General features: G+C 39.4%; 1 long non-coding RNA gene across 1 annotated transcript; it reads right to left on the reverse strand.

Moving 5' to 3' along the window:
* Nucleotides 1-2,685: 2,685 nt before the first annotated feature.
* Nucleotides 2,686-27,173, reverse strand: LOC127015974 (uncharacterized). Its single transcript, XR_007766404.1, has 4 exons — nt 27,110-27,173; nt 14,696-14,779; nt 3,696-3,816; nt 2,686-3,552 (listed from the first exon to the last, which is right to left on the reverse strand). It is a non-coding gene; the product is annotated as an uncharacterized LOC127015974 (long non-coding RNA).
* Between the last annotated feature and the right edge of the window lie 598 nt (nt 27,174-27,771).

A 27,771-nucleotide genomic window follows, 5' to 3' on the forward strand; every position in this document is an offset into this window, starting at 1 on the left:
ACCAATTTGTCTAATCTTAGATCACATAACTATATACCCTTTTATTCTGAACATTTCACTGGATCATTTCACGACACCCCTCATTTTTTGCATTAGGAAGAAAAAAGAAATCATAAACAGTCACTTCTCATTCATCTGTTCTGTGAAACTCAACACTACATAGACTTCTATCATCTTGGTTGTAACTTTTCCAGGATGAAGAACTCTAATCTATCTAATGACTCCTTGAGAAAATTTCTTTTTATATCTATGATCATCCTTGTTGTCCTTCTCTGTATGTATTTTAATTTTATATTACACTTTCAGAAGAGGGGCAACCAGAACTTCAGGTAACAATGAATCTGCAGGCAATCATGGCATTTATGCAAGGGCATAATAAGGTTTTATGGTTTGTTTTCTATCCCTTTTCTAATAATTCCTAATGGCCTAGTTGCCCCCCTCCTTTTTCTTTTTGCCTGCTACTGTGCTTTGAGCTAGCATTTGCTTAGAATGAACTGTTATAATTTTAAGATCTCTCTTGTGCCATATGTAATTCAGTGTCCTTGGTTTTAATGTGGAAAATTAAGACTGGTTTTCCCAAGTGCATTTATCTGCACTGAATCTCACATGCCATTTTATCACTCCGTCATGCAGTATCATGAAGTCTTTCTACAGTTCTTTGTAACAAGATTTCATTTTTACTACCTTGAGTAAATCAGTGCAGTGAGTAAACTTTACCACCTTGCTCATCCCTTTTTTCCAGATCACTTATGGGGATATTAGATGGCAGAGACCCTAGGACAAACCAAGATTTAAGATTGAATCTGTTTCTCTGTGAATAAAGCAATGCCTAACTGCAAATTTATTTTCAGCTGAGATTTTTGTGTGCTCAAATGCATTACTGTCTTCAGGGTCCCTGGAGTAGTTTTCAATCTACTTGTCACTTTATTTCTAAACTGCATCAATGTCGAACTAAAGGCAAAAGAAACCAAGAAAAGAATTTATCATTATTTTATATACTTTTTGACCATTGTTGATATTTTCTTTTAGTAAGTCAAAGTAAAAAGCTTAAAACTTTTAAAATTGATTTAAAGCAAAAAATTTCTCTCCTAACCCTAAATATGAGCTTACGGACTTAAGTGTTTTTATGTTTATAAACTGTATCTTTAATCCCACCATTACCGGAAAACAAAGAATACTATACTGTCAGAACAGCTTTCTAAGTAATCTGCTCTAAAGGGGTTTAAAGGAGTACCTAGAGCCATCACATATCCTAGTAGTTACATATCTGAGGATAGGGAAAGGACTAATATTTATATTGTTTGGTAATATTTTAGTAATACAGAGAGTCCTGTTAAAAAAAAAAAGTTAATGCAGCCAAATAGAAAAGTATATGTGCTGCAAATGGATATATCAAGGCATTGAAAAGTTCAAGTCATTTTAAGACTTAGTGGAGATGGAAAAATTGAACCTGCTTCATACTATGTTATTTATATGCTAAACTACACCATCTTAGTCTTCATAACAACAATTAGAAAACCTTGTTACAAAGAAATATAAACATTTCCAGTAAAACATATTTACACCTCGCTGTACGCTAACTTCAATCTGAAATTCACTTCTACTTTAGGCCGTGCTGGAACTTCTTAAATAATTTTTAACCTTAAAGAAAAGATGCTATTACCTCACTACTCAAAAACGGCACACCTACTTCACAAGAGTGCAATCTAGTGGGGGGGGGGGGGGAAATATGCTTTTTATGCAAAGCATGGTGAACTCCAAGCTAAGGTAAATACCTGAGACAACCTCGCTGAAGAACGGAGCACAGGTAAATTTATGCTGTCGAGAAACCGCCCAGCGTAGAGCTACGCATTACAAACTCAAAAGGCTACGATACAGCCAGCTCTGCACCGCCTTAACACCTCTCCCGTGGTGTGTTACGTGACACCCCGCCTGCTGGCGGCTCACGAAACGTGCTGCTGCCGCTTCACGTGTACTTTTATCCCGTCCAGCCCTCGACGCGCCCAACAAACCGAAGAGCGAACCCTCGCTCTGCGCAGAGGCCGCTAACGCTCCTCAGGGGGCACCGCCCTCCCCGCGGCCGCGCGCGTGCCCCTCGGAACGGCCAGGGGCTGTGCGCTCTGCACGCACGCGGCTTGGCGCCGACGCTGCTCGAGCCGCCTCACTGAGGGACGTACGAACGCTTCGAGCTGACAGGCCGCCGCCTACGCGGCCGGTAACCGCAGCGCCCAACGGCGGGCACTGCGGCCGGTGTGAGGAGACCGACGCCCGCCGAGCCGGAGGGGCTTGGCCCATAGCGGAGAGGCAGGGCGATTGCCAGGTGCCCGCCCGCCCGCTCTCCGCCATTGCCTGCCCTTCGCTGCGTCTGCAGCCGTAGGCGGGAGGAGCCGGGCCCCGCACACGCCCCTCTGCGGCCCGCGGGCGCCGGCCCCGCCCGTCGCCATCGTAGCGGCGGCCGGTGGTGGCCCCGCCGGACAGCGCAGCTCCTCAGCCGGGCGCCGCGGCTGCTGCCACCTTCTTTCTCTCTTCCCCCCTCAGCCTCCCCGCGCCGCTTCCCGCTGTCGGGCCTTACAGTTTTGCGCTAAGGATCTTCACAGCCTGGGGGCCGTGGCACGGCAGGTGGCCCCCGCGGCCTGCCCCGACCCAGGCCGCAGCGGCTGTCCCCAGGCAGCGAGGTAGGCTCAGCGGTGCCCGCTGCAGCCCCGGGCTGCTGGGGAGGTATGCTGATAAAGGAGTTACTCCCTCCCATTTCTTTGCTTCATCCTTTAAAGTGGTATTTGGCCTGCAGCAGAGCTTTACTTAACATTCATCCTGCAGTAGTGGCTGCCACCATTCAGCCTCCTCACAGTCACAGTAAACCAGAAACAAGTACAGTGATGGTGCTTTTGAACGGCCTCATTCTGTTTATTTTAATAGGTCTTACCTGGTTCTGTGTCCTCAATTAATGACTATGAAGTAGTAACAGTAGTGGGAATCCTTCAGCTAAAGTACCCATGTCCTACAGAAGCTGTAGGAGAGGTGCGGAGACAACACAGACTTTCAGGAGATGAGTAGCATGTCTCAAAACAGGCAGCAAAGCTTTCCTCCAACTAGCCTCAAGAGAGGCTAAACTAGCTCCCAGAACGATTATTGGTAATTATTACATGTTGTGCTGTTTCCATCTTTGTTTCCCAAAAATTCTCAAGTGACAAATGCTGATCACTTTTTGCTCCCACACCACAGTGACTGAGCTACATGGATAGTTTCTAGCCTCATGTCCATACACAGCACTGATTGCCAAACTGCTGATGACCAGCCTCAATGTTTGCTCTCAAAATGCAGCACACTTCAAACGTGCCCTCTTTCTGCTTAGACCCCAGCAGCAGCTAGATGGCTTGTTTCTTTGCACCAAGCTTGCCACTAAAGAGTACGGGCAATTTCGTGAAGACACTTGATACTGCATCTTGGTACATCCACTCAAGCCATGGAGAAATGCCAGAAGACGAAGGAGCACATTTTCTCCTTTGACAAGTGCATTCAGATGGGAGACGATACATCAGGTATTTCCAACTGCTGAAAAATGGCAAGCATAGGTAAAGCAGTTACCTCCAAGCAGGCAATCATCCACACCGTATTGCTTCCATCAACCTACACTTTTTATTAGAATGTATTTACTGAGGGCATGTTAAGGTTCCGAGTCCCCTACCTAAACGTACCTCAGCCTTTCTGGGAACATCTTTCTTACATTCACACAGAGCATTTGTATAAGACTGGTGCAGATTCCTTGTGACCACAGCTGGCTGTGCAGGCAGCAAATTTAGCCCCCAACCTGAAAAACTAAAAATACAGTAATAAAATTTAAACTCAGAGGGATTTAATTCTCAATAGAGTTGTTTTTTCCTTAACATTAGGCCTGCATATGTGAAAAAAAATGGCAATATACTCAAGGTTAAGAATATTTACACACCTTCATTGGTACTAACAGAATTTCTTGATAGGTTTTCAACAATAGCTTTATAGAGAAGACATTAAAAAAAATAAACACACAGCCACAAGAAAAGAAATACTACAGAGGTAGCTGTAGATGGCGTATTTCCCCAATTTTCATCAGGTTATATGCGGTATAACTCAACTCTGCCCATTTCACCATTGCAAACATGATGCAGCAGAAAGCTTTCTCATTTCCAGTGTTTTCACCAAAAAAAGTATTTATGAATAATATCTTCAGGCTACAGCTCTGAGAGTAAACATATCCATACTGTACTACCTACTCACATGAAGAAATGCTTCATCAACATCCATTCCAGAATTACACGCAATAAGGATCGCTTTAAAAAGCTGCTACAAGTGGAAATCAATAATGAAACTCTTCTATCATAAGTGATATTCTTCCTGTTTAGGTAAATTATTCATGATTTTTATTCAGGTTACGTATGTGAAATGCTAATGGAGCTCTCACATAAGCAAAGTCTTAAATATGCATGATGAGGATCAGAGTTCACCTGAGTATGGGCCTCTGATCCAGGACTGACAGTGGCCCCTGTGCCAATAATTGCATTCAGTACACTGAAGTCTCTGCTTCTCTAATAATTTCTGGAGCAGACTTCATGCAGCAAAAATTGCAAGCTTCTGCTCCTCTCTTTCTGGTATCATCCCTGTTTGAATTGGATGTAGTCATATATTCCTATCTGAGGTTGGAAAGAAATTGCTGTAGTATAAAAATCTTGTAAGGAGAGGAAGCCAATAAAAATAGATGTGTTTTACATCTCCAAAGCAAATTCAGAAGACTCACACAGGCATTCCCATAAAAAACAATTTCACAACATGAAACTAGCAGATAAGCAGTTTGCCAAAATGCCAGAATAAAGAAGGAATAAAAAAAAAAAAAGAGAGAGAGAGAGAGAGACACATGGTTTTGGGGTGGTTCACATGAGAAGTCCCAGGCTTAAAATGCAGTATGAGCAAGCCATTAGACATGGAGGAAAGCTTCCTAGTGAAGAGTGTTTCATGAAACTTGTAGAAATAATGTAAATAGATACTTTAAAAATAAAAATGTAAGTATTCAAAATACAAAGCATTAAATATATTTAAAAGAAAAGAGATGCCCAAGCAGTGTGAAAAGGTGCTTTAATAATGCTGTGCTCCTATTCCTGACACACCTAAGATCATTTAGACTCTGAAATTCATCTACTCTGAATTACACTATACAAAGATGCTGGTTAAAGACAATGTAGCAGTGAGAGAGGACTACATTTTAACAACAAAAAAAAAAGAAAAAAGAACAAGAGAGGGGGGAAGACAGGAAAAATGGGCTTATTACGAAAGTAACAGTGAACAGGGAAGCTGAAGATCACCAAAAGGGTAAGTTATAAATGTTTTAAGATAATTCAGATGAAATAGTCCAGATTTCTAATCCTAGGCCAGGTGTCTTTCTGTTGGGAATATTCCCAAGAGATGACTCTCCTTACCCCAGCATTTCTTTCTACATCCTCCTGCAAATTCTGCATCTGTTTCATTTTTCAGGCCTGTCACGTGACAATATCTAACCATAGTTTTCCACCAGGGTTCTTTCTGCAGCTCAGACCTCACTCCGCTCGCATTATTGTCTTCCATCTGCTGTGAGATTTGTCAATTCATTTCCTTTTCCCATTTCCAAATAGCTATACAGGCAGCAAGTTGCACCTGAAACTACTGCTACCAGCTGGGTTACTGCATGGACAAATTGTACATACAGTGTTTGTCTGGAGAAAAGGAGACACTAGTCTGGCTGAGGACAGCTCTGATATAAAGACATACTTGTTCCAATTGTTTTCCCTAGTTCCAATGCTGTCCTCCAATTCTTCATGCATGTTTTCTGTTTATCATTATTTGTATGTATTTCAGTTGCATCCAAAACACCAAATCCAGGATTAAATTCTCAGTGCAGCAAGTACAGTTCATACACATGAATACAAAGACTTCTGCAGATAGAGAAATGCCAATGCCATCACCAGAATAATTTTAAAAATAAGCAAGTTGCATTGATAAATACAGTCCCAGATTTGCACTTCATACTGCCACAATATGTTAGAAACAATCGCACCACATCCAAGACATGCTGTAGATTGAGAAAGGTAGCATGTTGCATTACTTACTGAAGCTGAGTATTGGATTTCTAAACAGTGGAAAAAAGCTAAAGAAGTGGGGTTTGGGTTTTCTTTTTCTTCTTGTTTTAAAGAACAAGATATTATAAATAAAAACATTATATTACAGCTGTGATTCAGAAGTTCTGAGCTTTCACACCATGTACTAGAAACACATTACCTATTATATTTCTCCTCTCCAAAGGGGTGATTATTACAGATAAAATACTTTGGAATGCATAAAGTTGTCTTTACTCTAACCACTTAGTATTTTCTGTTAACGTGTAGTGCGTGCATCTATCTACCTTTGCTATCAATTGAAATGTCTCTTGACAGGAGCTGGTTAAAAGCTGGCTTCATGAAGAATAACCATCTTCTGCTACAGATCATTATAGCAGGCTTGGTCCTTTGGAAATAAATTCCATCAGCTATCTCAAGAAGCAGAACAGTGAACACTATGGGCCATGGATGTATTTTTAGTAGTTCAAAGTTTCTAGTTATACCCTCTGTACTCAACCATGCATATGAAAGAAAGAATTGCAGAGCTTTTTTCTATTCTGTCATCACATGAGCATTATTAGAAAATAAGAATCTGCAGCTATAAACCATGGGGTCTCTGATAAGAAGTACTGAACCTGGAGTTGTATTTAGTAGGAAAAAAAATATGCTTAGTGGCATCCAAGACTCTGGCAAGCAGACACTTCTCAAATAAAACTACTTAAACAGCATAATCTACACAGATAGCCAAATTTAGTGTGTTCTATCTGTTGTTTTCATTAGGAACTGGATAAGCGAACACATAATGGCACCAGAGTAATCTGTAACATATTTTCCTTTGTTAATAAACTGGTGGCAGCTGAGAAACTTCTTTTTCAAGTTAAGTTCCATAGTCTTACCAATCAGATAAAATACATTTTAAAACCACCTTTTAAATATCACTGTATTTAGTATGTTAGAGTTTATTAAAAAATTCTTTATTATGTTAAAAACATAGTAATTCCAAAAGAAAAATAAATCTATTCTGGCAAATACAACTATTACTGAGTTTTGTTAGGTGCAAAGAGGTTGAATAAGACCCTCTGAAGTATACCATGGAGGCTACACAAATATAATATTTAAGACTTTAGTAAGATTGAGTAGTATTGGGGGGGAAGGGGAAGTCAGTCTTGTCTCATTTATAATGCAATTAAGTGAAAAGCAAGTGTGATGAAATGAATGCATAATTCCAAATTAATTGCTAGAAGCGAGACCAGGATCTAGCATCAGCAGTTGCAAAGGACTGGTAACTGGATACAAAGTTGTTCCCAATTCAAATGCAGTCAGGAAAAGTAGAAGTTAGCTTCCCCTCGACAACTGTTCAGCAGTTTGTGGGAACTGAGAGCGCAGTGTTCTTCCTCCAGTTGCCAGTGAACAGCTGCCTGGCTCAGAAAAAAGCAGCAGCACAAACTGACAGTGAGACCAATCGGCAGATTGAGCAGTTTTGTCCATATTCTGCATTGGGCAAAGCCATGTGGTTGCAGTTAGCATCACACCAGCCCTGAACTAACAAGCCCTCCTGAAATTTCAGTGTTAGCCTCAGCTCAGGACCATAGTGGTACAGTCACATAATTTCTGGTTGGCTTTAAGACCAAGTTGTGCTTGCCCATGTCTGCCTGCAACATATGTTGTGAGTATATATGGTGCATGGGCCATTCTTGCCCTTCAAAGCCCTTCATCACCTTCCATCAAGAAATCAGTGAAGTATATAGAGCATTTTGTTCATTAACCCTTCTGCTAAATGGGCATCCCCAAAGTCCTGGATAAGTAAATCTGTCTCCTATTAAATCTTGAAGTTACGAAACTGAGGCTTTAGTAAATCCAGCAAAATGGGCCTTTTCCTAGTAACTTCTTACCACTGCAGGAACTTAAACCTGAGAGCAAGACAGGAGACAGAAGGAAAAAAAAGACTCAAGCTTCCAGCTCCTCAGTGTTCTGGGCACACCGTGGTATCGCTTCAATGCCACCCAAAATCCCACCCACGTTCAGAAGCAAAACGGATTGCCGAGGCTGAGCTTGGATGTTAGATGAGTTTCTGCTACATTCAGCAGCTGCAGGTTTGCCAGCCTGCAGCTTTCATCAGCCTATGTCTTCAACTCACACATTATGTGATCATTCACACTATCTCTATAGATTGCTATCAGAGCAAGAATACCTGTACTCAACATGCACATTGCCCAGCTGAAAACAATAACCCAGACTCTAAAGCTGCAGAAAAATTAGTATCACCTCTTTTCAAAGGAAAAATTGGATTTTGTCTCAGAACAGAAGCAAGCTGAATTCAATCTTGTTCACCATGCCAAAAAATTCTCTTGCACAAGCCTGTGCAAATACAAAGGAGAGCAAGAGTTTCCTCTATTAAAGTAAGAAACATTGTAGGATGCTTTGATCTGTTTCAACTGTTGTAACTCTGAGGTGTTTTCTGGCACAAGAGCTTTATCAGCTGCCATAACAGCTTGCCCAGTCACAGGTTAGTTTGGGAACATGATGACCCCCCATGGCAGTGTGAGAAGAACAGCTGGGCTGGAGCAATGCATACATTTCCTTGAATAATATATATTATTTGAATGCTATTCTACAGCACTGCCAGAATTCATACTTTGCTGGGTGTGCATCCTGGACAATTAGAGTGAGATTTGTTCTCAGCCCTACATTTATTATTCTATTTTAGGAACTAAAAGGCTTATCCCTTCCTCCTTGCCTCATCAGTGGCTTTACACAGCCTGTGGCCAGTTTCTATGGTAACTATAAGGACAGGTGGAAATGTATGGATGCCATGTAGAACTGCACTTCCAGCAGCAGTCAGGAAGGGGTCAAGGCAAAAGGACTTCATGGATATATATTTCTCAAAGCTTTTAGAAGTTAAATCAGCACGTCAAGGTGAAGGGAAAAGGGAGGGTCAAAAGCTAAACACAAAGTGATTACGAGAAGAAAAAGGAGACAAAAAAACATTGAAAACTCAGACCACAAAACTGAAAAACTAATTGGAGTAGTAAGGTGGAAAGATGTGAACTATCTCTAGGAACAGTATTTGCATCAGCAAAGCCTACTATTTGTTCTTTGCTCTACAAAGACACAGACGTACTGAAATAAGAGAAATACTTGCACAATTGGGTTTTTGTTAGGATCTTCCCCTCTACATAGTGCTGGATAAATTTTTATTTTAAAAAAGCACTGGTTATTAGACACAGAGGCTTTTACTAAAATCCCACTGCTAATACCCTTTGGGATACTTGATAGCATGCCAGCTGTATTGTGAGCTCAGAGGCAAGCAATGTAGGCATTTTAAACAGCAGGTGCTATAGGCTCCAGAGCAGCATTCCCTAACTTCCTCCTCCCCAACTAATATGCAAACAGCACTTTAGGAGACTCCTTTTCCTGTGGATGGCCCCCCCCGCCACCTCATTTGTAAATGCTGGGCTTCTCATTCCCATTTGTGAATGTATAACACCATTTGGTAATTCAGCCCTTAAGTACAGGCAAAAGTTACATTAGAAATTATTTTCCAGGAAAAATAACAGGCAAGAAACAGCAAGGCAGTGCAACTTGCCTGTTCACTGTGGATGAGGGCTTGTGAGGCTCTAAAAGCTTTTTGCGTGTTCCAGCTAACAGCCGCATGCACATCTAACGGTAAAAGTCTCTATTAGAGCTGGCAGGAAAGTGGAAATAGTGTTGGGGTGAATCGGCCAGTGGAACGGCAAAAGGCTGACATCATTCCTCTGAGCTCCTAGGTGTTGCCCTGCCCACACTTACTTCCATCCCTCCCCTCCCCCTGGAAAATAAAGTCCTCCTTTTGTCTTTCAGTTTAGCTCAGCTCTCTCCCAACCAAACCATACTTCAATATTAACAAATATAGCAATAAAACTGTACTACACTGTGGACTTAACAGAACACTTGCCAAATAATACACTTTGCTATTCCAGTAATATATATACATAAAATACATGTAAATATATCCTCCTTTCCACCTCTAGAAATGTAAATTCTTCAGGGAATGGATTATTACGATGCATTTGTGCAGTATCTAGCACCTTGATCTTAGCTAGACTTTACATATGCTGCTAAAATACCTGCTTTGTAAACAAAGATAAAGACACAGCAGTGACACAGAATTTAAGATCTGTAACCTCCATGCCTGAAGGTTGCTGATGAAAATGGAAAGGAGTTTTTCTTGTTTTAAAACACACTGTTATACAGACAGTTTAAATGTAAAATCTGAGGAATGAATGTTTACTCCTATCAGCACTTTCCAGAAGTAAAGATTGTTCCCAAAATGCTAAGCAACATTGCACACTTCTGTTGTTACGCTTGGAAAAATGTTATGTAAATATTTCCTCTGACATGAGAACAAACTTTTACAAGTATTTTCTGAATTATTAATGTCTTCTACAACTTTGTAGAAAATGTATGTTTTTCAGGGTGCCTGACTTCACATGATAAAAGCTTTTTGGGATTCTTATGATTTTTTATTTCCGTCTTAAATTGTACCTACAGGTATTGGATTTGTTTCACTTATTTAGTTTTCAGTAAAATGTATGGATTTCTACAGACATCTTCACAAACATATCCAAATTAGTTCTGCTTCATTATATAAAAAAAACCACCACCAAGAAAAAATAAAGTTTCTTCAAATTCAAGCGTAAGAAGAGAGTAATTTTAAACACTGGGTAAAAAGGAGGGGATTCATTGCTCAGACATTCCAGGATTAATGTAATATGAATTCAAGCTCATGACTTCTTCTCTACTTCTTGTTTACTTTTTCTGATTTCTTGTTACCTTCTGTGTCTAACTTATCATGGACAACCACAGCTGCAACTAGCGTGTCCCAGAGTCTGTTTTCTTCTTCTTGAAGTAAGCTTTGCTTCCTCCCACACATGCATTCATGGCATAGGATCCCGGGCAAAGACTTCTGAGTTTTTAGCTATCTTATTCAGTAAAGTAATTTGACTGTTTCTTCCATTTAGCTTTTAGGAAGGACGACTAGTCCACGCATTATCTTGAATGAAGTCCACAATTGCTTCCTAGTGCCTGCTCCCACATAACACTGTCTTCCCCTGCCTTGCAATTCTAGCCCATAACTACTAAATCAGTTAGTGAAGTACATACTGCTCTGATTCATTTGGCCTTTTGCAAAACCTCTGGAAACTGAAAGGCTAGTGTGTAAACCATGCATATTGTATCACAATTCATTAAGTGTTACTGCTTGCCTTAAAACTGTAAAAGCCACCCGAGGGGCATCCTATGGACTGTGTACAATATTTGTGTTAATGATCTCATGCAGAACTTTCACGGACAGTTTTAGCTGCTGCATGATCTCAAGTGGCCAAAGGGTATTTCAGCTTTGACCTTATACACCGTGAATCAGGGAGCCCTCAGACCCTGCAACACCTTCCAGCTTCCTACCCCATATGGCTTCTTCCTTCTCCAAATCACCAGACTAGATCCAGACTTCCAGCACCTTCTTATGCAACCTAACATTATCATCTCATCAGAGAAGTGAAACCAGTCTTTAGCCTGCTCCCAAATAGAAAGTGAACTCTAGAGAAGGTGGTTTTCTGGGTTGGCATGCATTCAGCAGAGCAATCGTGGAATCAGAGCTCATAAGTCTGGCTTTGCCCAAGCTAATTTCTTGTCACATGCTTAAGTGGCATGCTCCTTAGGGCTCCATGCTGTATAAAAGGCTTTGCACATCAGGTGCAGTGCAGTGCACATGCATGCAGTCATGTTAGACCCAGCACTGCAACCAGGCTAATATCTCTTTTTAAAAATCTTATTAATAGGGAAGTCTGATATTCATGCACCTGAGTTGCCTGGTAAGAGACAAGAAGAGACCTGGGCAAGGCTTCAAGCTTTGGCTCTTTGCCAACTCTGCAACATTCTTAGGTCTCTCTGTTGTGACCCTCAGTACCTGAATTAGCCAAGTTTTTTTCATTCTCAAGGTTATACTAGTTCTTTACTGCTCTCAGTTCAGAGCAGACTGTCTAAGAGATTATTTTCTGGCATGCTGTTGACAGTTGGGCATGCCGTCAAGAGAAACAGTAGTTAACAGATTCACATCCTTTTATTTCTGTGTTGACTTGAAGAAAGTGCTAGAATGGCTGATATTTTTTTTCTAACCTACTTAAATATTTGCAATTCAGAACCCCAAGTGCAATGAAGAATTTAGTCAACAGAACACCTTAGATACTGTTATAACATTTTGGATTCCTTCCAGCTAGATTTCCAACTATTTTATAAATTACTCTACTAGCCCAGGCATTAAAGAACACTGACTGCCAGACTCTCTCAAGCAAAGCCACATCACATCAGTATTCATACTGACTAAGCACTCTCCTTTAGTATTCTCACTAGCAGTTGTTTTGTCTTCTGCTGGGGCTTTTCATCTTTAGTCTTAAATTCCAATGAACAAGAAACTGGCATGCTACCAGTCTGCTCTAGAATGCCTCAAGGGCTTTTGGCTATGTAAGGAACAAATATCATCTCATACCTTTAACAGTTCAGATCAAATTTCTTTTTTCTTTCTTTCTAGTGCTCAAGTGACTCTTGGCCAACTGAGATGGATGGGTAGTTCTAAGGTGAACATTACAGATTCGTTTAGGCTTTGGATGATGAGATTTCTTTTGCCGCGGGTAAATTCTGCAGCACCCTCAGAGGTGGGTCACTTAAGCTGTCTACTGAAATCCTTCTTTTTGTCTATTACAGTCAAATAATCATCACAAGGAGTTTTCTCTTCAAAGATAACATCATTTAAACTAAGGCAATCCAATTTCTTGCCTCTGCCTTCTGCAGATTATGAATAGGGTGTAAAACAGGAGCAGGATGAAAAGTACCCTTTCTTACCTAAGCCCTTTGGATGTTCAAAACATCTTACCCAGAAAACTACCTCCTACTACAGCCTGAATTCTTTTTCTTTCTTTGTGAGCTAATTATTTAGTTCCTTCGCTACTTACAGCATCTTATCTCAGCATTTTTCAAGTTGGCCAGTAGTTTCCATATCTCCTCTATTTCCTGGAAAACTTTCTGGGTCATGACAGCCAGGTCACTGAGCACCTCATCAATCTGTCTTGCTCTTACAGATTAAGTGCTCTGTGATATGACTTCTACATTCACAGAGACACTTTTAACTGTACGGCTAACAGTGTTTATCTCCTCTGACAAAGCATTGGAGGTGTCCCAGAAGGGACTGGGAGATGATATCTTAATTCATTTTGCAAAATCTCTAGTTCTTATGTCTCATTTCTTGGACGTCTTTTAACATCTTTTGGTTGTCTCTCAGTGCTCCCTGCATCTCTGCAACAGGTCTGTTTGGGCTTACTGGGAATATCACCTTACAAATTTCCTTCCTGGAAACTCTCTCACTTTGACACCAGCACATCAAAATTTAGCCTACATCTAATGGAGAAAATGATAGCGTCTCTATGTAGATTGAATGCCTTGGATAGCACTTTCATTGTTTTATGTATTATAGCCCTTAAAGGTTAATGAAGAACAGGGACAGGGTTAGCAAGGTCCACTATTGTCCAAGTGTTAAATGCCTGTCTTCTGTCTGTCCTGAGCAGAAGTAGGACCCGAGCAGCAGGCTAGCTGCGGAGGGCCTCAGCAGGCCAAACTAATAGCCCAAAGTCACTACGGTACATCCACACCTTCTTTACCTGCCAATACCCTCTCTTCTGGTAGCTGAGGAGTGTAAGAGTCATTACATGAGCTCTGCATCTTGCCTATGCTGTGATGCTACTGTAAAGGCACCTGTAGGGCTGCTTCATGCCTCCTGTCTGGCACAAAGCAGTGGCTGCTCATCTGCAGAGCAGCATTTCTGTTTTGTGTCAGATAAATCTTAAAAAACCAAACAAACAACAAAAAACCACGCGCACACACACCACAACCACACAACACTGAACTGACAGCATGCCCAGATAGGAATGAAAATTGCACTAGTCCAAGGACTAGCTCTTGTCCAGATGAGTCTGGATCAGTGCCACAAAATATTATTAGATGTTGGAAGCGACTAATTAAATTCCAGTTAATCATTAGTCCTATAATACTACAAACTCCAAACCACTCAAAAACTGAGGATCTCACCTTTCTGATGTTGATAAATAGTTGCTTCTAGAATCAGCATGGATTGAATGACCCCAGTTTCAAATAAACTGATGTGTTGGCTAATTGGCATCTATACCCAACAGTGCAGACAGATACAATTTAGGTATTACCAAACTGGCAAATGAAGCTTTAAACTGGCTTAAAGTTTAGGGATTGATTGAAAAATTGAAGAAAAGAAAAAAAAGAAAGAAAATTGAAATAAAATGCCACCTTTTGTAACACAGTTAGTCATGCTCACAAGCACGTCCATCTCCATCTTAAAACCAGTCAGGTACTTTAACTGTTCAGAAGGCTGTTACAGAATCTTTTTTTTTTTTTTTTAAATTAAATAGCTTCTTTTTCTTCTGTCCTGCCTAAATTAATTGATGAACAGGTTATGCTCCTATGCCTGTATGCCATCCCTGGTTCAATTCTACTTTCCTTCCTCTCCGATTTTTATGTCACCTCAGTATACTCACAGAGAACAAACGTGGTCTTTCAGCCTGCGTTTTCAGGCTACACAGCAGGTCATGCTCCACGTTTAAGATACGTACTCCGTTTTCCTGCAAGACAAATCTGAATTTACCTTTCCTGAACATAGGTAATCATAATTATATAGAGATCCAAAATAAGATCTAACCAATAAGAGACATCTTGCAGCTTGAAATTTCATGTTGGAAACAGATCAAGAGACCTATGAGATGCTGAAGAGGAGGCATTATTAAGGATGTGTATATTTGACCACCTAACAGGAGATGAAGCCCTGGATTAATGCACACGTCCCTCTTACTTGAAGTCTCTTAAACCCCATACTATTTATTGTAAAATAAAAAAGCAGATCCTTCGTTACAAGGTAGATTGAAAGAAGTGCAAAACCCAGCCCATATTTATTCCCTTTTTTCACTAAAATAGCGATACTAAAAGGACTAAAGTAGTTGTTCTTTGCCACTTTCTGCTCATTTAGCCCTTTGTTGCTAATGGATCAGGTTAATGCAAGTAGGCTCAGGAAGAATTTCATGCTGCATTTTGAAATTGATCCCCCCCCCCCCCCCCCCCCCCGCCCTTTTTGGTGATGTTTATTTACACTTGTTTTTCATTTCTAGCTTGTCCACACAGATTTTGTGCTGCTTTAACTAAGGACTAACTGCAGCAAAAGAGATAGAATCCTCCTGTGTATGTGTTTTTGTACTTATGCCAGGGCAGCATCCAGTTCTAATGGCCTTAATCAAAATTAATATTGGCAGAAAACTTACACTGAACTAGTAAATAATAAACTGTACTTAGTACTGACATAACTGAACTGTTACACAATTCTTTAACTTGCAGCCATTGTTCATACCAAGACAAATACTCAATTTCAGCAATTACCTTCCAAGTATTCTGAAAATTGTCTTCATTATCATTAGTACCAGAGTGCTTGGTATCTTTTAGATCATTTTCCTTCTCAGTCCTAGCTGCAGTATTCAAAGCGTTTCCTCAGTGCTGTCTGAGGGCTGCAATTATGCTCTGCCTGTGCCTAAAACCTCAAGCCCAGTCCATTTAATTTCTCTGACAAATCTCCCATGAGGCATAACTCTATTTCCCTCACTGAGCTCATTAGTATCTATTCCTGCTCCAGCAGGTAGATCTCAGACTTCCAGGGTCTTTTACTTGAAAGACTGTTTTATTGGCAGCTGTATACAAAGAAAAGGATTATTATGAATAAAAGATTAAAGGAAATCAGTGGCTATCGACTATTAAATAAAAGTAACAACAGCTATGCCAGCAAAACTTTGTAGTGCAGATCTGACCTAAATGACTACTTGAACCAAATTCCAGAAAGAAAAGTGGGTTTACATACTAAGATGCAATTGATGTAGTTAAACAATACCTGTTTTACTGACATACTGATGTCTGCATAAAGGTGATTTCTACTGATAGCTATACATGTTTAAAGTATATCTTCCCCATAAAATTGCTTCCACACTAGGAATTTTATCAGTATGCCAGTTTTATATTAAAAAAAAAAATCAAATCTTTATTTACTAGACCAGAGTAACTACTCATAGCACCACACAGTGTTAGGATCTACTCTTTAAAGGTTTGAATAAGATATAACTTAACTGAAGCACCTAGAAGGACCAGGACAAACCCCCTTTCCCTCAGCTGCAGAACACTTTGTATTTTCCAAGATTTAATTATGCTTTGATAGTTACTGTGTCTCTGCCCAGAAAAATAACAAAATTTCTTCTAAGAGACACATTTGCATCTCAGTATACGTCCTTGATAACACTTAAGCCTTTAGTGAGTTTTCCTAAATGAGATAAAATTCTATATATGTCTCAAAAGCATGGCATACTCTTGCATTTAAGTGTTTGTTAGGTAGTATAATATATACAGCTCTGTCTCTGTATTGTAAAGCATTACAAAAAATCTCACAGAGGAAGGGAGAATTCAGATGCTGATTATGGGAATGGTACTAATTCGTATAGGAAGAGGAATGACTCATCTTTTGTGAAAAATTATCTGAATGCACTCAGCCAATACCAGCTTCATATCTGTCAGGCTTAGAGTATTTCCGGGAATCTAAAGAGCCTGACATTCCTGTCAGCTCCAACAATGTGTACCCTTAATTAAGATATGCATACATACATTGATGAAACATTATTCCTGTCAACTGATCTGAGGGCTCGTCTGCAGAGGGAAGCTATTCTGGAACACACAAGGGTGTGAATGTAACCTGTCTACACCAGGAGCTTGCATTGAACTGGTATCCTGGTGGTAGCCGTTTTATCCTATTTCCCCTTTAGCCAAGGACAAATATGAAAACAATTGGTGTTTTGTTGTTTTTTGTGAACTTGTAGTCATATTTCATGTCTCATTTATGTCCAACTCTCAATTTTAATAAGATACTTTATGTGGTACATCAGGAAAGAACACAGCACTTACATAAAAAGCAAAGACAAAATCATATGTTCCAATTAAAAGACTCAATAGATTTAGAACACTAATAGAAGTGAGAACACAGATATGTTAAATTGCAAACACATATTACCTGTGGTATTAACTTAAAAAGAAGCTTGCAGAAGTACAGAAATCAGTAAATCAGTTACTGAAATCAAAGATAGGAAGTTTTACTAGGGATTACATGCAAAAAGTTTGCTGAATCTGTTGCTGGATATGTAGGAGAGCTTGCAAGCTGTGAATATTTGAAAGGTCATCCTTGAGACAGCTTGCAGACTAGCCTCCTATATATCTTCTGCAACCATTTATTTTAGATAGTTCCAAAAATACACCATTTACCGAAGAAAAATCTTGTGTTTGTTTCCTGCAATATTTCTTATTCATTAAACTGAGAAATGGAACACAAAAGACAATAATTTGATAACCTGAACCTATAGGTCTGGATTTTCCTCCTCTGAAGAAAATTAAATGGAAATAGTGTATTTTGTACATCCCTCCCAGTGTGGATAATTCTACCTATGGTGCACGTTCACTCTAAAATAGAAGCAGACAGCATAAAATGCCTGGAACGCAGCCTGTCTGTTCTTCTTAGTTTGTGATTATTTTCTTGCACTGTCTGTGATGTGATGCAAATGACAGTCTCAGTTTCAATCTGGAACTTCACTTTGGAAAGCCCAAGCATGTCAAGTTAATTCTATTATACAGAACGTCTGCTGAACGGTTTGCAGAACTATGCTAACCGCTCAAAAATAACATCTTTGATGTGTGCCTTAACATGGTAACCAGGCAATAGCCACCCCTTGCAAGGTTATTACATTCAAGACCACCAAGAGCACTAGAACTGACCAAATACATACAATAGACATTACTTTGATGAGTTATAGAAGGTAAAATTTAGAATGATAAACGCTGGTCATCCCTGTCATCTTAATACTTTAGCTCTGCGCTATGTAGTGAAATAGCACAAGTTCCCTACATATTTCAGGGGTTAAGAATCATTTCCTCAGACTTGTTCATCACTGTTTTGTTTATGACATTTTTTCCTATAGCTAACATGCCTTACAGAAATTTAAAGCTACATGATGAAAAATGGTCACATTTCTTACTAAACAGTTTATACAGATGAAACTACCGTAACATCTGCACTGAAGAATAGGAAGTAAGATTAATTATGATTTTTCAATAAAAACATGCAAGTTCAAAAGCATAGTGATCACAAATAACAAGACAGCAATTGTACCATAATGCATGTACCCACATGTGTCGTTATCAGGGCCCTGTCACTTAGCAATTACAAGTTTCAATCTTCAGTAATGAATTTAAAGCACTGCTACATGAGATCCAACAGCAAACCTATGTGTCCACTCTTCCCTGAGCACACTGGTTAAACCATTTAGTATCATATAGACCAGCTGTACCAGAAGATTTAAAAAACCCAAACCAACAAAACCAAACTTATTTCTTTTACATGGTTTAAATTGGAAGATGAGAAAGGGGGGAAAAAGAAGAAAGCAGGAGCTGATGTTTCTGAACAGCATGGAAGCTAAGTAAATTACCATCTTTTCCTCATAATCTCAAGATAACACCCCCCACCTTCAAGGTACAGACAAGTTCCTTTTAAATAGGACTAAAAGGAGATATGCAACCTCTGGTTGCAGGGCTTGGCAACTGTGAGTAGAGTAAAATGTTACAGGGGAGGACTCTGCAGTGGGGCAGGACAAAAGAGATGACTGGAAACATAGGTGTGTTGATAAGGTTGATAGGAGAAACAGTTTAATGTATTTATAATTTCAGTATAAAATGCCAAATTTAATGTATACACTTTTAGTTTCCTCCTCTAGCTTTCTAAAAATCAACAAGCAATTGTAACATCATAATGCTAATAAAAATATTTTAATAAACCATGTTATTTTTGCATATCAGTCACACAACTTTTATACACTTCAGGTTAGATTCTTGCATCCAGGCTTTTCAAAGGATAAAAAACAAAACTATTTTCTTCTTGTCCAAAAACACCCCATAAAATATAGCCTCTGTGTAAATAAAAGGTAACCTCACCGAGTTTACAATATAAACCAGCATGAAAGCAAATGTAAAAAAAGCAAGCTCAATTTTATTCTTAGGCACTTCATATCTATTGGGATTATCTCCTTTGATTTAATTGGAATTGTATCATTTTCACTGAAATAAGAACACTGAAGAGCATGACTAATTATCTTTTGATTTTCTATATTTTTATGGTGATGTCTTGTAAACCCAAATCGATGTCTGCAAACCTGGAAAAGATTAGAAGTGTCCATTCTGCTTCCAGACAAGATAATTCTGAGTCAGTAGAAATGCATGGGAAGTTACAGTAGGTTATAAGGACTCCATGAAGGGGTTACTTGAGCTCATTTCCAATATAGAAAACGATCATTTTTCACATCACTGGCCAATTAAATGAGTTCAAACAAACCTGTTGTATCCTGGGGCAATGCAAATTTGCAAGAAAAAAAATAACACTCAGTCTTAGAAATCCAAAGTAGGAGATCAAAGGAAAACACATAACAGTACCACACTGTAAATGAGTTTTTGTCTGGGAAATAAAAGGCTCTGCAAAAGTGTCCACAACAGCAGAATTCCTAGAGCTCAGAGTTTTATAAAGCCAGTTAGCAGGGTTTGACTCATCTTCTTTGACAACAGAAGCCCGACCCTTAGGAAGATATCTATGCTGTTGGAGAGGCAGTCCCAGCTCCCCAAAGTTTGAAGCTTTGGAAATGTTTAATTTCTGCTAAATATTGTATCTGAAATTTTTTTGTTCATTTTGAAGTGACTATATCCTACCTGCCCTGCATAACACAAAATTTCCATTAAAATAAGAGGCCTAAGGAACAGTAGAATTTTTCAGTCTGAGAATAGAGACCTGGGTCCAAAAGCCTACAAGGAACCATAGCGCAGTTTCCCCTAATATTAGGCTCTCTCTCTGAGAGAGAAGTATCATCCATTTTAACAATGCTTCTAATTTGGTAGAGTAAGATATCAGGGGAAAGTAGATCAAATATTGCAGTGAAACTCTGAGGCAGAAATTACAGTTGTTGAAGGCTCCAGTTATTTATGTTTGTTCCCTCCTGTAAAATTACCCATGGACTTTTTATTTTCAAGCCTTCCAATTTATCAGGGTAATATGCTATCACTATGCCATTCACTAGTTCTTGTTTGCTCTCACTTCCAGACATTTATGTAGATAAGCCATTTGTAATGCTGAATTTTGATAGCATTGGGTCCCCCAGGCATCTGCGTATGAGCCCATATGGGGTCTAGGAGGCTCAGCTTTGACTTTGGTGTGCATTGATGTTGTCAGAATGCACAGCTGCTTCTATTAAGCCACGGGTCTCTGTTAGTCCGAGGGGAGAGGCAGAGGTCGCCTGGAGTTAGACAAGCACAAATAGAAAAGGGAAGAACCTTCTCTACAAGATACATAGCCCTACAGAATCTCTCTGGAGAAGGTGAACTAGGAAAAATACAATATATAGGGGACAGAACAAGACAAAAAAAAAGATGAAGTTGTCTCTCTACACAATGAGGTAGGCATAGCTCTCTAATTGAGCAATTTTAAGCAAGTGTTTTGCATTAGAGAAGTTTCCAGATTTCAGACCTACATTTCTGTGTAATTTGCAGGTATGAATAATACAGATTTGCACATACTTCATAGTACATGTGAGTTACACTTCCAAGTCCACTATTTTCACAAAATTAGCATGAACACACAGGTGTACCCATAGGCCCAGTTCCAGCTAATCCCTGAACTATTCTTGGCACATCACCAAGCAGCAGCAACATAATGAATGGTAACAGCAGAGAATTGATAGCCTTATCTTTCTGGCAAGAGCTCTGAAAGCTCCACAAGAAACTCATCATCACTAAGACAAACCCAAGAAAGGAGCAAAATGTGTTTTCACTAAGCAGCATTCTCACTGGGGCCTGTGTTTAGGATAACATTTACAGGAGCTTAGAAAACTTCCTATAATAAAACAGTCAGTAAAGATTCATGTAGGACAAATGTATCAAAGCAAACAGGGAAGCAAACAGCCATTTTAACCATACTGGTTCATGACTTTTTTTTCCCCTGCTAATTATTTGTTTATTAATTAGGTTTGTGAAGATAAAACAGTTTTGGGGACTGTTAGTTGAGAATACCAGAGATCTTTAACTGATTTAAAATGTTTTTAAATTTAAAGCTTGGATAGTTACTAGTTTCATACACAAAGAAAAAGGACCTAACGTCAAATGCAACATCAAAAATCAAAATTCAGCAATACAAAGCAGCGATGAGATTACTTGAAACCTCTTCTTTCTCTTAAACATCCCTGCAGTCCTTGCCATCAGGAAGTACAAGAAGTGCAGCTGCAGTCACCCCTGCAGCAAGAAGTTTAAAGACTTCAAAGTTAATTTTTCAAAGGCTTCTCAGTTTGTTGTTCACAACAGTGTTTTGGTTTCAATTCCAGAGGTCCTTATAACTAAAGATACTGAGATATGGGTACATATACGGGTGTCCTGGAATGCAGACTAATATCAAGTGAGAGACATTTTTTATATAGAAACTATCAACAGGCAAACCACAGTATCATTTGGGGTGATGGGGAGGTCAGGGCCATAACATAGGGCTAGGAAAGACAATAGTAGAGTGGACTGGAAAACTGCCATTTAAATCAGAAGTGTCTTTATAAGGCTAAAACATAACATACCTCTTATAAAACTTTCATTTTAAAACCTCCTTCTTTATATGCTCTCCCTCCCATTATCTCTCCCCCAGCTTCAGTTTGGGCCCCATACATTGTTGATGGGCTGTATTTCCTCTTACTATGCTGCTGCTGCAGCCCTCCTTACCATGCCAAAAACCATTCAGAGTGTATCAAGTCAGCACTTCAGGCTCTGACTCCTACCTTCCCCATTCTCCTCCAAGGGAAATCACTCCTAAGAGCAACCTCCATTACCTGAAGATCAAGATACATGGTAATTACCTTTGTTGCAATTTCCACCCCCACCTGTACTGCTATGGATAAAGTTTTCAGACATGAAAAGTACCTGCAAGGTCTCGCAGTTTGTCACAACGCTTGACAGGCTAAATTAACAGTGGTGGTGGGAAAAATATGCTAACATACATATGCGGCACTAAAATAGGGCAACTTCGAATCAGCTCTAAGCTTCAAAATTAGAAAGCCTGATGAGTAAAACCAATATATTAATACCCATTATTAGAAAAAGTGTGGATCTAGCAGTTTTTAGAAGTAGAGCTGTGACTGAACACAAGTGTATGCGCTACTTATACGATACATAGGCTACATCTATGCTGGTAAATGGTTGTATTTGGAGCACACTTGTACAATTGCTGGAAAATGAGGTCCGAGTTTCATCACATGGACTCAGAATATGAGTCTGTCACAGACTCACATCTGTCCCACAATATTCTTCTTGGTAAGGAAAAGAAGAGTGAAACTTTCCATTCTTGCACCTTCTTGTGTTATGCCAATTTTGACGCTTCCGTACAATGAGGAATAACCCAGACTTCAGCCTAAAATGCTGATGGAAATAATCTTTAAATGATTCAACAGTCTGGATTTGATTTCTTTTTAATTTACATTTTATTATCTTTTTTGTTTTGGTAGCTTGTTCTGTAGATAATGAAAACATGGAAATATTAAAGGATCTCTGCATTTCTAATTGCACTGGCATTCAATTCTGTCTATGATCTGATTCTCTCTTGCTGATGCTATAGCTTGGACGTCTTCTAGCTTGGCAGCTTTCCCTACGTGTCAGAACACTACTGCTGACCACAAATCTTTTCCATCATGCAATATAAACATCAGGTTTTTTTAATCTCTCTATTGCCACCTTTTCTCCTGATGCATCAGATCAGCTTTCCACCACTACTTGGAGTATGGTAGATAATAATCTCATTTCTTTATCTCAAGCGTAATTTCACAATATAAGTGTAAACTCTTCACAGTCCTATCATCTGTCTTACTCCTTAGTCCCTTCCTGGTCTGACTGCTGCATCTGCTATCAAGCTGCTGTCATATACCTGGAATCTTCATCCATCAAGCCCAACCACCCTCACAGCCCTTTCAAGTACCATCTTACAAGATTCTAGACTAAGCAATATCTCTTCTCTTTCACATTCATCAACAATCCTGATGCCCTGTATTATTCGTCTCCCTGTTGTATTGAAATCTCAATCTTTCTCAAGGAAGACAAGTTTTATGTACAACCCGAGGAGCTTAGAGGCAACTGAAGCTGTCCCCAAAGGCAAGATTTTTTTTTTTTTTAAACAATACTATTTTTGTATTTCCAGTCCCACTGGGGAAAGTAAAATGAATTTGTTTGGGCCTGGAATATCATTATGTTTGGTTTTTCACATGGACCAAAACTTACAAAGGCAAACAGTAAGAAGTGGGGAACCTGGCTCAAAGTTGTTTTAGTAATATTTTGTGGGAGACAGTTAAAATCAGCACATTTCACATCTTCTGAGCTCTCCTGCTACTGTATGTAGATTAATGCCCTTTTGGCGGACAAGGAAAGGACATTAAGGAAGGAGAAGCTGACACAAACATTTTGAGATATCAAGCCTTCTGTGGACGCAAGTCCCAAGAAATCTGAAGACTCAAGCATCTAGATTTAACTTATGAAGTAGTTAGAGTGAAATGCTTCAACATCCTGAGAGTAGCTCTTGTGGACATTTGAACACCTCAGAATTGCCTTTCTGAAATCCTCAGCCTCAGTGAACAAGAAAGCTTGCCAAGAGCTTGCTACAATATTCAGAGACGATAACGGCCTCACTGCTGGTGCCTAGGTGCAGATTTTCCCTAATTCTAGTTTTGGAAGACACCATCTTTCTCTAGAATTGCTACAATTTATTCTTCATGCTACACAGGATGTGGTTTTTACTGGTAATATCTTTGTTGGTACTGTCATGGTTTAACCCCAGCCGGCAACTAAGCCCCACACAGCTGCCCACTCACTCCCCTCCAGTGGGATGGGGGAGAGAATCAGAAGGGTAAAACTGAGAAAATTCGTGAGCTGAGATAAAGACAGTTCAATAGGTAAAACAAAAGCCGTGCACGCAAGCAAAGCAAAACAAGGAATTCATTCACTACTTCCCATCATCAGGCAAGTGTTCAGCCATCTCCAGGACAGCAGGGCTCCATCACATGTAACAGTTACTTGGGAAGACAAACGCCATCACTCCAAACGTCCCCCTCTTCCTTCTTCTTCCCCCAGCTTTATATGCTGAGCATGATGTCACATGGTATGGAATATCCCTTTGGTCAGTTGGGGTCAGCTGTCCCAGCTGTGTCCCCTCCCAACTTGTTGTGCACCCCCAGCCTACTCGCTGGTGGGGTGGGGTGAGAAGCAGAAGAGGCCTTGACTCTGTGTAAGCACTGCTCAGCAATAACAAAAACATCTCTCCCTGTGTTATCAACACTGTTTCCAGCACAAATCCAAAACATAGCCCCATACCAGCTACTATGAAGAAAATTAACTCTACTCCAGCCCAAAACAGCACAGGTACCTAGATTTCAACATTTAAAAAGATAAAAAGAATATGAAATTCACAACTAACAAAACTGAAAGAGACACTTGCTGATCCCTTCATGAACACCAGCATCTTCATTGCCTGAAGCAGCACTTACAGTTAATTGCTCCATCGTGCACCTTTTACAGACCCCCCCGCCTTTGCTGTTAGGTATTAATCACTTCCACAGCATAAGTTGCTATTCCACCCCAACCTCCTGAGCTGCATGGTAGAAGGAAATAAAAGGAAAAGAAGCTTGAGAGCAAGCAGATCAGACCAGAGCTCAACATCTATCTGAAAATTCAGTTTTCTTCTCAGATTTGCCCAAGTGCATGCTTTCAGCTATAGAAATCACAGATGTTATTACAGGCTAAGTTTCTTGCAGTATCTCAAATACAGTATGAGTTTTGAGAGCTTGCCTGGGAAAAATGACAACTCAAAAAATTACTTCAAATCACCAGGTTATACCTCGAGCTGCCTGGTTGCAAAGCAGGCTCTACCTCTAAGACCCAGGACAACAGGGTGCAACTCATTATTTATGTTGTGCAATGCAGTCAGAGAAATATGGGTTGCAGTAGCTCAAGGGATAGAAAGGAAAAAAAAGAAAAAAAAGGGGGGGCATGCAGCTGCAGCAGAATGGTGCTTTCAACAGGAATGTGAAGACTGTAACATATTTGGAAAAATGCCAAATTCTATAATATTGAAAAATTAAAGCCTAAGGATTTTGTCTGTGATAATCAGTTATTATTTCAGACTTCCACAAATGCGAAAAAAACTTTTTTAGTTCATACCCAATTTATATTTTTAAGATATCCCAGAAATATCTATGCATGTATACATATTTCTGTGCATATATATACACATATACATATTAAATGTATGTGAAGATATAGATATGTATATATTTAGTGAAAGTTTTGTTTCTGAAATTCATTGAAACCTATAGCCAGTTTTACAGTTAAGGAACCGCAAAACATACAGGGTCCTGCATATATACACACTAAAGATTTTTTGCTACCTTAAGATATAGCCTGGATTCCTGTACTAAAGAACCAAAAATTGAATAAACCACAGAGCTCACATTTCATCTGCTTGAAGTAAAGACAGACCTTAAAAGGACACAGTCCAGGCAGTTGGATATTCCCTTCTCCAGATTAACATAACACTAGCATGTTGTGGGCAATAATGAGGCAAAACACTGCCTCAGAGTTGCAAATTCCACTGAAGATAGTCATCTGGCTGATACATTATTCATTTGTTAACTTCAGTCAGAATTAGTTCGGTTGTCAAGTATGGCAGAATTATTTCCTGACAGGGATGAAGCAAATGGAGTCAAAATAAAGAGTTAAAGAGTACTGGGGAAGCCCAAGCTCACTGGATTGCAAGGTTGAAAAAGGGCAGAAAGATTAAATAAGAACGGCTGGTATACACATCTCCTTAATGTCTTATTTAAATTCTGAGAGCTTACTGATGTTATTAAAGCACTGCAATATTGATCCTGGCACTGAGGGATATACTATGTGCTAAAGCATAGTGGGTTTTTTTCTTGGGCTTTTTTGGGGGGGGGGGTTGGGGGGGGGTGGCACCACAGGCTATTTGATTCTATCAGAGTACATCCAATGAACAATAGATCAATTCTTATCCATCAGTTGTTGAAAGGCTATCCTCATGGACATACAATCACAGACCAAAGTAACTTGCCTATACCACCTAGGTGGAATTTCAAACCAGGTCTTTTTTGTAACTCTACCCTAAAATGTCCTTTTCTTTGTATTGTAATCTTTTGGTTCATGCATCACTAACAGTTGAACACAGTGGCCTTGCGAAACTGTAGCTTCGCTCTTGCAATTATTATTGCTTAGGTAGAATTCAGATTCTATTAGTATTATCAAGTCAGAAGCTGTTTTTACAAATTAGAATTTACTTATGGGGCTTAGTTTTATTTACACCAAAGTACAGAAACTGATGGAAGCAGAGAAATAAATAGGACATAATTGTCCCACTAGAGAAGTAATATTATTTACATACTAATAAATTATAACATTTAAGTATAAAATGCTTCATAACACTTAAATAAAACACACTGTAGCAAACTCTGCTATGGATACACACAGTTCACTAGGTTAAGGGTGAAAACATGCAATTTACACAAATGAAGATATACTAAAGGTATACAATTGAAAATAAAGAGCACTGTATAATTGCTTTGTACATCTAACAACTCCAAAATAAACCTTTACCCAAGAACATGATTGTGTGTTAGCACTTACTCAAAAATAGTGGTGTGAATCTATAAAAAGGTTTTTTTCTAATTTATTTCACATTCCTCTAATTTAAGCAGGAAAATGACTAAAATTCAGTGATGATAGCCAGTCAATATTGGGAAGAATATACTTACAGAACAGCTGGAGATGTCAGCAGACAAAACCCCTTTTTGGTGAATATTTTAACCTCTTTCATTTATATGGTATTTAAATTGGCTGAGAAAAGTTGAGTTCTCATTTGCCTTTAAGTGATATAAACCAGAAAGCTAGTTCATCCTTTTCTACTTTTTTCTCCCAGCCCTCTCAGCTGTCTTGAATCACTTCATTAAGCATAATGCCAGCAGGGGCCATTAGGTCACCTGTGTATCACAGGCCAATAAATTTAACCTAGATGTTCCATAGATTAGTCTGACTTTACTCACCTGAAGCCTACTGGGATTTAGTCAAATTCAACTGTGTACCACCACTGAGGAATGGGAACCACCAAGTTCTCATACCCAAGATAGCTGCATGACTGGATGCTGGTTAGGTGAGATTTACAGAGAGAGTCCAGCTGGCAAACCACCTCCCATAGTGAAGGGAAAGGCAAATATAAGCAAGGCCCCTACCAATCTCACCTGGAAGCATAGCCTTTCTCAAGCTCAAATCTTGTGACTAGGTCATCCAAGTAGACTTTATACACACAGAATAATCTTGGAGCAATTTTTCCCTCTAGTTGCTCTCCTATCTCTTCTTGAGGGCTGTAGGAAAGCCATAATAAATACAAAACCCTAGCAAGCAAACAAAAAATAATACA

This window comes from Gymnogyps californianus, chromosome 4, assembly GCF_018139145.2.
Source record: "Gymnogyps californianus isolate 813 chromosome 4, ASM1813914v2, whole genome shotgun sequence".
In the NCBI taxonomy this organism is placed as follows: Eukaryota; Metazoa; Chordata; class Aves; order Accipitriformes; family Cathartidae; genus Gymnogyps; species Gymnogyps californianus.